Genomic DNA, 11,242 nt, shown 5'->3' on the forward strand with positions numbered 1-11,242 from the left:
CGTCCATTTATTTCAGATAGACTACAGTGAGTACTATCTGAGGAATGCGCCAATTCCACTCAGAGGACCTGTGCTGTCTTTCCTCAGTAGCCTTGTTTCCTTACACCTCCAACACATGGAGATAGGCTTTCCCACATGAACTGTACGGGCCCCTTTCAAATTGGTTCTGTTGGCTCTGCTCAGAATGACTGTCTCTGTTCCTCTCAGAGGGTCTCCGTCCAATCTTTCAGACGGACTACAGTCAGTTCTCTCTAAGGAACTACGACCACTCCTCTCAGAGGGCCTCTGCTGTCTTCTCTCCATAGGGTTGTGTCCTCTCACACCAACTGTACTAGTCCCTTTCAGACTGGTTCTGTTGTTTCTGTTCAGAATGACGGTCTCTGTTTCTTTCAGAGAGACTGCGTCCATTTCTTTCAGAGGGACTACAGTGTGTTCTCTCTGAGGAACTGCGACCACTCCTCTCAGACGACCTGTGCTGTCTTGCGTAAGTACGACTTGTCCTCACACCTCCAAACACCGGAGATAAGATTTCCCACATGAACAGTACTGTCCCCTTTCAAATTGGTTCTGTTGGCTCTGCTCAGAATGACTGTGTCTGTTCCTCTCAGAGGGTCTGCGTCCATTTTTTCAGTTGAACTGCAGTGAGTTCTATCTGAGGAACTGCGACCAGTCCTCTCAGAGGACCTCTGCTGTCTTCCCTCAGTAGGGCTGTGTCCTCTCACACCAACTGTACTGGTCCCTTTCAAATTGGTTCTATAGGCTCTGCTCAGAATGACTGTGTCTGTTCCTCTCAAAGGTACTGCTACCATTTCTTTCAGAGGGACTACAGTGATTTCTATCTGAGGAACTGTGACCACTCCTCTCAGAGGGCCTGTGCTGTCTCTCTCAATAGGGTGTGTCCTCTCACTTCCAAGCGATTGAGATGGGTTTCCAACACCAACTGTACTGGCCCCTTTCAGACTGGTTCTGTTGGTTCTGCTCAGAATAACTATCTCTGTTCCTCTCAGTGGGACTGCGTCCATTTCTTTCAGACGGACTACAGTGAGTTCTATCTGAGGAAGTGCGCCAACTACTCTCTGAGGACCTGTGCTGTCTTCCCTAAGTAGGGCTTGTCCTCACACCTCCAAACACCGGAGATAAGATTTCCCACATGAACTGTACTGGCCCCTTTCAAAATGGTTCTGCTGGCTCTGCTCAGAATGACTGTGTCTGTTCCTCTCAGACGGACCGCATCCATTTCTTTCAGACGGACTACAGTGAGTTCTATCTGAGGAACTGCGACCACTCCTCTCAGAGGGCCTGTGCTGTCTTCTCTCAAGAGGGCTGTGTCCTCTCACTTCCAAGCAACTGAGATGGGTTTCCAACACCAACTGTACTGGCCCTTTTCAGACTGGTTCTGTTGGTTCTGCTCAGAATAACTATCTATGTTCTGCTCAGTGGGACTGCGTCCATTTTTTCAGAGGAACTACAGTGAGTTCTATCTGTGAATCTGCCACCACTCCTCTCAGAGGACCTGTGCTGTCTTCCCTCAGTAGGGCTGTGTTCTCTCACCTCCAAGACATGGAGATAAGTTTTCCCACATGAACTGTACTGGCCCCTTTCAAATTGGTTCTGTTGGCTCTTCTCAGAATGATTGTGTCTGTAACTCTAAAAGGGACTGCGTCCATTTCTTTCAGATGGACTACAGTGAGTTCTATCTGAGGAATTGCGCCAATTCTTCTCTTAACCTGTGCTGTCTTCCCTCAGTCGGGCTGTGTCTTTCACCTCCAACACACGGAGATAGGCTTTCCCACATGAACTGTACTGACCCCTTTCAAATCGGTTCTGTTGGCTCTGCTCAGAATGACTGTCTCTGTTCCTCTAAGAGGGACTCCGTCCAATCTTTCAGAGGGACTACAGTGATTTCTCTCTGAAGAATGGCGACCACTCCTCTCAGAGCGCCTGTGCTGTCTTCCCTCAGTAGGGTTGTGTCCTCTCACCTGAAGACACGGAGATATGTTTTCCCACATGGACTGTATTGGCCCCTTTCAAATTGGTTCGGTTGGCTCTGCTCAGAATGACTGTGTCCGTTCCTCTCAGAGGGACTGCGTCCATTTCTTTCAGTTGGACTGCAGTGAGTTCTATCTGAGGAACTGCGACCACTCCTCTCAGAGGACCTGTGCTGTGTTCCCTCAGTAGGGCTGTGTCCTTTCACCTCCAAGACACAGAGAGAAGTTTTCCCACATGCACTGTACCGGCCCCTTTAAATTGGTTCTGTTTGCTCTTCTCAGAATGACTGTGTCTGTACCTCTCAGAGGGACTGCGTCCTTTCTTTTAGACGGACTACAGTGAGTTCTATCTGAGGAATTGCACCAACTCCTCTCTGAGGACCTGTGCTGTCTTCCTCAGTAGGGCTGTGTCCTTTCACATCCAACACACGGAGATAGGCATTCCCACATGAACTGTACTGGCCCCTTTCAAATTGGTTCTGTTGGCTCTGCTCAGAATGACTGTCTCTGTTCCTGTCAGAGGGACTGCGTCCAATCTTTTAGAGGTTCTACAGAGAGTTCTCTCTGAGGAACTGCGATCACTCCTCTCAGAGGGCCTCTGCTGTCTTCTCTCAATAGGGCTGTGTTCTCTCACACCAACTGTACTGGTGCCTTTCAGACTGGTTCTGTTGGTTCTGCTCAGAATGACTGTCTCTCTTTCTTTCAAAGGGACTGCGTCCTTTTCTTTCAGAGGGACTACAGTGAGTTCTATCTGAGGAACTGCGACCACTCCTCTCAGAGGACCTGTGCTGTCTTCACTCAGTAGGGCTTGTCCTCACACCTTCTAACACCGGTGATAAGATTTCCCACATGAACTGTACTGGCCCGTTTCAAATTGGTTCTGTTGGCTCTGCTGAGAATGACTGTGTCTGTTCCTCTCAGAGGTACTGCGTCCATTTCTTTCACTTGGACTGCAGTGAGTCTATCTGAGGAACTGCGACCACTCCTCTCAGAGGACCTGTGCTGTCTTCCCTCAGAAGGGCTGTGTCCTTTCACCTCGAAGACACGGAGATAAGTTTTCCCACATGAACTGTACTGCCCCCTTTCAAATTGGTTCGGTTGGATCTGCTCAGAATGACTGTCTCTGTTCTTCTCAGAGGGACTGCGTCCAATCTTTCATAGGGACTACAGTGTGTTCTCTCTGAGGAACTGCGACCACTCCTCTCAGAGGGCCTCTGCTGTCTTCTCTCAATAGGGTTTGTCCTCTCACACCAAGTGTACCGGTCCCTTTCAGACTGGTTCTGTTGGTTCTCTCAGAATGATGGTCTCTGTTTCTTTCAGAGGGACTGCGTCCATTTCTTTCAGAGGGACTCTAGTGAGTTCTATCTGAGGAACTGCGACCACTCCTCTCAGAGGGCCTGTGCTGTCTTCTGACAATAGGGCTGTGTCCTCTCACATCCAAGCGACTGATTAGGTTTCCAACACCAACTGTACTGGCCCCTTTAATACTGGTTCTGTTGGTTCTGCTCAGAATAACTATCTCTGTTCCTCTCAGTGGGACTGCGTCCATTTTTTTCAGAGGAACTACAGTGAGTTCTATCTGTGAAAATGCGACCACTCCTCTCAGAGGACCTGTGCTGTCTTCCCTCAGGAGGGCTGTGTCCTTTCACCTCTAAGACACGGAGATAAGTTTTCCCACATGAACTGTACTGCCCCCTTTCAAATTGGTTCGGTTGGATCTGCTCAGAATGACTGTCTCTGTTCCTCTCAGAGGGACTGCGTCCAATCTTTCAGAGGGACTACAGTGTGTTCTCTCTGAGGAACTGCGACCACTCCTCTCAGAGGGCCTCTGCTGTCTTCTCTCAATAGGGTTTGTCCTCTCACACCAAGTGTACCGGTCCCTTTCAGACTGGTTCTGTTGGTTCTGCTCAGAATGATGGTCTCTGTTTCTTTCAGAGGGACTGCGTCCATTTCTTTCAGAGGGACTACAGTGAGTTCTATCTGAGGAACTGCGACCACTCCTCTCAGAGGACCTGTGCTGTCTTCACTCAGTAGCACTGTGTCCTCTCACCTCCAAGAAACGGAGATAGGTTTTCCCCAATTAACTATACAGGCCCCTTTCAAAATGGTTCTGTAGGCCTTGCTCAGAATGACTGTGTCTGTTCCTCTCAAAGGGACTGCTACCATTTCTTTCAGACGGACTACAGTGATTTCTATCTGAGGAACTGCGACCACTCCTCTCAGAGGGCCTGTGCTTCTTCTGACAATAGGGCTGTGTCCTCTCACTTCCAAGCGACTGATTGGGTTTCCAACACCAACTGTACTGGCCCCTTTCATACTGGTTCTGTTGGTTCTGCTCAGAATAACTATCTCTGTTCCTCTCAGTGGGACTGCGTCCATTTTTTTCAGAGGAACTACAGTGAGTTCTATCTGAGGACCTGCGACCACTCCTCTCAGAGGACCTGTGCTGTCTTCCCTCAGTAGGGCTGTGTCCTCTCACCTCCAAAACACAGAGATAGGTTTTTCCACATTAACTGTACTGGCCCCTTTCAAATTGGTTCTGTTGGCTCTGCTCAGAATGACTATCTCTGTTCCTCTCAGAGGGACTGAGTCCATTTCTTTCTGGTGGACTACAGTGAGTTCTATGTGAGGAACTGCGACCACTCCTCTTAGAGGACCTGTGCTGTCTTCCCTCAGAAGGGCTGAGTCCTCTCACCTCCAAGACACGGAGATAAGTTTTCCCACATGAACTGTACTGCCCCCTTTCAAATTGGTTCTGTTGGCTCTGCTCAGAATGACTATCTCTGTTCCTCTCAGAGGGACTGCGTCCATTTCATTCAGAGGGACTACAGAGAGTTCTATCTGAGGAACTGCGACCACTCCTCTCAGAGGACCTGTGCTTTCTTCCCTCATAGGGCTATGTCCTCTCACCTCCAAGAAACGGAGATAGGTTTTCCCACATGAACTGTAGGGGCCCCTTTCAAATTGGTTCTGTTGGCTCTGCTCAGAATGACTGTGTCTGTTCCTCTCAAACTGACTGCTTCCATTTCTTTCAGACAGACTACAGTGAGTTCTCTCTGAGGAACTGCGACCACTCCTCTCAGAGGGCCTGTGCTGTCTTCCCTCAATAGCGCTGTGTCCTCTCACTTCCAAGCGACTGATATGAGTTTTCCAACACCAACTGTACTGGCCCCTTTCAGACTGGTTCTGTTGGTTCTGCTCAGAATGACTATCTCTGTTCCTCTCAGTGGGACTGCGTCCATTTTTTTCAGAGGGACTACAGTGAGGTCTATCTGAGGAACTGCGACCACTCCTCTCAGAGAACGCGTGCTTTCTGCCTCAGTAGGGCTGTGTCCTCTCACCTCAAGACATGGAGATAAGTTTTCCCACATGAACTGTACTGGCCCCTTTCAAATGGTTCTGTTAGCTCTGCTCAGAATGACTGTGTCTGTTCCTCTCAGAGGGCCTGCGTCCATTTCTTTCAGACGGACTACAGTGAGTTCTATCTGAGGAATTAGGACCACTCCTCTCTGAGGACCTGTGCTCACTTCCCTCAGTAGGGCTTTCTCCTCTCACCTCAACACACGGAGATAGGTTTTACCAAATTATCTGTACTGGCCCCTTTCAAATTGGTTCTGTTGGCTCTGCTCAGAATGACTGTCTCTGTTCCTCTCAGAGGGACTGCGTCCATTTCTTTCAGACGGACTACAGTGAGTTCTATCTGAGGAAGTGCGCCAACTACTCTCTGAGGACCTGTGCTGTCTTCCCTAAGTAGGGCTTGTCCTCACACCTCCAAACACCGGAGATAAGATTTCCCACATGAACTGTACTGGCCCCTTTCAAAATGGTTCTGCTGGCTCTGCTCAGAATGACTGTGTCTGTTCCTCTCAGACGGACCGCATCCATTTCTTTCAGACGGACTACAGTGAGTTCTATCTGAGGAACTGCGACCACTCCTCTCAGAGGGCCTGTGCTGTCTTCTCTCAAGAGGGCTGTGTCCTCTCACTTCCAAGCAACTGAGATGGGTTTCCAACACCAACGGTACTGGCCCTTTTCAGACTGGTTCTGTTGGTTCTGCTCAGAATAACTATCTATGTTCTGCTCAGTGGGACTGCGTCCATTTTTTCAGAGGAACTACAGTGAGTTCTATCTGTGAATCTGCCACCACTCCTCTCAGAGGACCTGTGCTGTCTTCCCTCAGTAGGGCTGTGTTCTCTCACCTCCAAGACATGGAGATAAGTTTTCCCACATGAACTGTACTGGCCCCTTTCAAATTGGTTCTGTTGGCTCTGCTCAGAATGATTGTGTCTGTAACTCTAAAAGGGACTGCGTCCATTTCTTTCAGATGGACTACAGTGAGTTCTATCTGAGGAATTGCGCCAATTCTTCTCTTAGGACCTGTGCTGTCTTCCCTCAGTCGGGCTGTGTCTTTCACCTCCAACACACGGAGATAGGCTTTCCCACATGAACTGTACTGGCCCCTTTCAAATTGGTTCTGTTGGCTCTGCTCAGAATGACTGTCTCTATTCCTCTGAGAGGGACTGCGTCCAATCTTTCAGAGGGACTACAGTGAGTTCTCTCTGAGGAACTGCGACCACTCCTCTCAGAGGGCCTCTGCTGTCTTCTCTCAATAGGGCTGTGTCCTCAGACACCAACTGTACTATTCCCTTTCAGACTGGTTCTGTTGGTTCTGCTCAGAATACCTGTCTCTGTTTCTTTCAAAGGGACTGCGTCCTTTTCTTTCAGAGGGACTACAGTGAGTCTCTCTGAGGAAATGCGACCACTCCTCTCAGAGGACCTGTGCTGTCTTCCCTAAGGAGGGCTTGTCTTGACACCTCCAAACACCGGAGATAAGATTTCCCACATTAACTGTACTGGCCACTTTCAAATCGGTTCTGTTGGTTCTGCTCAGAATGACTGTCTCTGTTTCTTTCAAAGGGACTGCGTCCTTTTCTTTCAGAGGGACTACAGTGAGTTCTCTCTGAGGAACTGCGACCACTCCTCTCAGAGGACCTGTTCAGTCTTCCCTCAGTAGGGCTGTGTCTTCTCACCTCCAAAAAAACACAGAGATAAGTTTTTCCACATGAACTATACTGCCCCCTTTCAAATTGGTTCTCTTTGCTCTACTCAGAATGACTGTGTCTGTTTCTGTCAGACAGACCACATCCATTTCTTCAGAGGGACTACAGTGATTTCTCACTGAGGAAATGACCACTTCTCTCAGAGTGAGTGTGCTGTCTTCTCTCAATAGGGCTGAGTCCTCTCACACCCAACTGTACTGGTCCCTTTCAGACTGGTTCTGTTGTTTCTGCTCAGAATGACTATCTCTGTTTCTTTTCGAGGGACTGAGTCCATTTCTTTCAGATAAGTTTTCCCACATGAACTGTACTGCCCCCTTTCAAATTGGTTCTGTTGGCTTTGCTCAGAATGACTGTCACTGTTCCTCTCAGAGGAACTACGTCCAATCATTCAGAGGTACTACAGTGAGTTCTCTCTGAGGAACTGCGACCACTCCTCTCAGAGGACCTGTGCTGTCTCCCCTAAATAGGGCTTGTCCTCACACCTCCAAACAACGGAGATAAGATTTCCCACATGAACTGTACTGGCCCCTTTCATATTGGTTCTATTGTCTATGCTCAGAATGACTATCTCTGTTCGTCTCAGTGGAACGGCGTCCATTCCTTCAGAGGGACTGCAGTGAGTTCTATCTGAGGAACTGCGACCACTCCTCTCAGAGGGACTGTGCTGTCTTCTCTCAATATGGTGGTATCTTCTCACTTCCTAGGGACTGAGATGGTTTTTTCCACACCACTGTACATGCCCCTTTCAGACTGGTTCTGTTGGTTCTGCTCAGAATGACTATCTCTGTTCCTCTCAGTGGGACTGTGTCCATTTCCTTCAGAGGGACAACTTGAGTTCTATCTGAGGATCTGCGACCACTCCTCTCAGAGGGACTGTGCTATCTTCCCTCAGTAGGGCTGTGTTCTCTCACCTCCAAGACACGGCGATAAGTTTTCCCACATGAACTGTACTGGCCACTTTCAAATTGGTTTTGTTGGCTCTTCTCAAAATGACTGTGTCTGTACCTCTCAGAGGGACTGCGTCCATTTATTTCAGATAGACTACAGTGAGTACTATCTGAGGAATGCGCCAATTCCACTCAGAGGACCTGTGCTGTCTTTCCTCAGTAGCCTTGTTTTTCCTTACACCTCCAACACATGGAGATAGGCTTTCCCACATGAACTGTACGGGCCCCTTTCAAATTGGTTCTGTTGGCTCTGCTCAGAATGACTGTCTCTGTTCCTCTCAGAGGGTCTCCGTCCAATCTTTCAGACGGACTACAGTCAGTTCTCTCTAAGGAACTACGACCACTCCTCTCAGAGGGCCTCTGCTGTCTTCTCTCCATAGGGTTGTGTCCTCTCACACCAACTGTACTAGTCCCTTTCAGACTGGTTCTGTTGTTTCTGTTCAGAATGACGGTCTCTGTTTCTTTCAGAGAGACTGCGTCCATTTCTTTCAGAGGGACTACAGTGTGTTCTCTCTGAGGAACTGCGACCACTCCTCTCAGACGACCTGTGCTGTCTTGCGTAAGTACGACTTGTCCTCACACCTCCAAACACCGGAGATAAGATTTCCCACATGAACAGTACTGTCCCCTTTCAAATTGGTTCTGTTGGCTCTGCTCAGAATGACTGTGTCTGTTCCTCTCAGAGGGTCTGCGTCCATTTTTTCAGTTGAACTGCAGTGAGTTCTCTATCTGAGGAACTGCGACCAGTCCTCTCAGAGGACCTCTGCTGTCTTCCCTCAGTAGGGCTGTGTCCTCTCACACCAACTGTACTGGTCCCTTTCAAATTGGTTCTATAGGCTCTGCTCAGAATGACTGTGTCTGTTCCTCTCAAAGGTACTGCTACCATTTCTTTCAGAGGGACTACAGTGATTTCTATCTGAGGAACTGTGACCACTCCTCTCAGAGGGCCTGTGCTGTCTCTCTCAATAGGGTGTGTCCTCTCACTTCCAAGCGATTGAGATGGGTTTCCAACACCAACTGTACTGGCCCCTTTCAGACTGGTTCTGTTGGTTCTGCTCAGAATAACTATCTCTGTTCCTCTCAGTGGGACTGCGTCCATTTTTTTCAGAGGGACTACAGCGAGTTCTATCTGTGAAACTGCGACCACTCCTCTCAGAGGACCTGTGCTGTCTTCACTCGGTAGGGCTGTGTCCTCTCACCTCCTAGAAACGGAGATAGGTTTTCCCACGTGAACTGTACTGGCCCCTTTCAAATTGGTTCTGTTGGCTCTGCTAAGAATGACTGTGTCTTTTGCTCTCAGACGGACCGTATCCATTTCTTTTAGAGGTACTACAGTGATTTCTCTCTGAGGAATGGCGACCACTCCTCTCAGAGAGCGCCTGCGCTGTCTTCCCTCAGTAGGGCTGTGTCCTCGCACCTCAAAGACACGGAGATAAGTTTTCCCACATGGACTGTACTGGCCCCTTTCAAATTGGTTCTTTTGGCTCTGCTCAGAATGACTGTGTCTATTCCTCTCAGAGGGACTGCGTCCATTTCTTTCAGGGGGACTACAGTGAGTTCTATCTGAGGAACTGTGACCACTCCTCTCAGAGGACCTGTGCTGTCTTCCCTCAGTAGGGGTGTGTCCTCTCACCTCCAAGACAGGGAGATAGGTTTTCCCACATCTTCCTCAACCTCCTCTGTGCTTGCGCCTCAGGAGCCTGTTCTACCCTGTTGTGGCTGTAAGCAGGCAAAACATTCTCCTAAGGACAGCAGCTCCTCCTGATCATTATGCAGCAACTCCAGCCTTTTCTAAAGGAACAACCCGGCAAATCCGGAGCCATAGTTTACCGCCCAAACTAAGTAAATAAGCAACCACCTAGCAATCTCTCTTTTCCTCTGTTTTTCCCTCCCTCTTTCCCTCTTTCCAACCTCCCTTCTTTGGTCTCTTCCACCCTCCCTCTTACAAGTTCTACCACCTTTGGGGCATCTGGCTAGCTTGGTTGGTAGAGCATGCAATTCTTGATCTCTAAAATCCAATTCAATTCAAGTAGAGTTTACTTAAGACAAAAACAAAAACTTCCACCACCCAACCTCCTCCCAGAAACGACCTTCCCTGACCTTGCACATTCCAGATGTTGGAAGATCTGTTGAAGACTTCTCTCCATTGACCAGAATGCGTACTCCTGGGCCCATCCCATAGGGAGACCTGAAAATCTGGATACAAGAGTAGGTCAATGTCACTGAAGTGATATTAAAGTACTAGTAAGGAAACCAGTAAGAATAGTGACTTGACTTAGAAAAGGAACAGCTATCATTCTGAAGGAAGTAAAACAGTACTAGGTACCTTTCTCTTCACTCCTATAGAGCTTATCAGTAGAGTAAGCTGAAGAGAGGAGGAATAGATAGTGAAGGTCAACTCTACTCACTGTGTCCCATTAGCTTCGGAGCAGCTCATCCTAAGATTTTCTTCCCACTGGGAAGCTGGGAGCAGAGATAAAGAAGCTTTTAGCACCCTAATGGTTGATACCACCTCTACCTTGTTCCACCCCCTTGTTGTACACATAAGAAAACAAAAAGGTGAAACCATGCCTAGGGTCATTAAGTTAATTAGTGGTAGAGCTCAGACTTAACCCAGGGCTCAAGTTTTTTATATTTTGAACTCTACTATGCTGCCTTCACCGTGGAGTAGATGAAGCTGTTGGAAAGAGCAGGAACAATCATGCGAGTAGGGAGTTGGAGTAGGGGAACCAAAGTTTCATAACACATATTTTTTTCCCCCAAAGGATTCTATCCAGTGCCTATGACAGGGGAAAAAGTTATCGGAACTTCCTGCACCAAACATTAATCTCACCCAATTTCTTTCCTGATACTTTGAGTTCTACACAAAAGGAAAATTAGGCAAGAAAGCATGGGGAAAGGAAGCATAGGAAGAATTATCAATCTGTTTACATCTCTTTGGAAGTTGCTCAAAAGAATCTGGCATCTTTGGAGATGCTAGAAAGAATAAGCACATTTCTTTCATTTACATAATCCTTTTCCAATTCCCTCCCTCAACCTGTTATTAAAGTCTGGAGTCTTAAAGCAGACCCACAGTTGATTTGTCAGTAGCCTTGAGCTGAAGAATCAAGGATAGGATCTTTCTGACCTGTGAGTTTCTGGATCTTTTTGAATTTATGCTTCTTTGAAGTCTAGAGAGGCACAAAGAGAAAAGAATAAAATCAGAAAATGTTCTAGGTTAGAGAATCAAGAGCACATTTCCTCTTAC

This window comes from Mustela putorius, unplaced genomic scaffold (genome assembly GCF_011764305.1).
Source record: "Mustela putorius furo isolate JIRA1106 unplaced genomic scaffold, ASM1176430v1.1 tig00002118_pilon_pilon_pilon, whole genome shotgun sequence".
Lineage (NCBI taxonomy): Eukaryota > Metazoa > Chordata > Mammalia > Carnivora > Mustelidae > Mustela > Mustela putorius.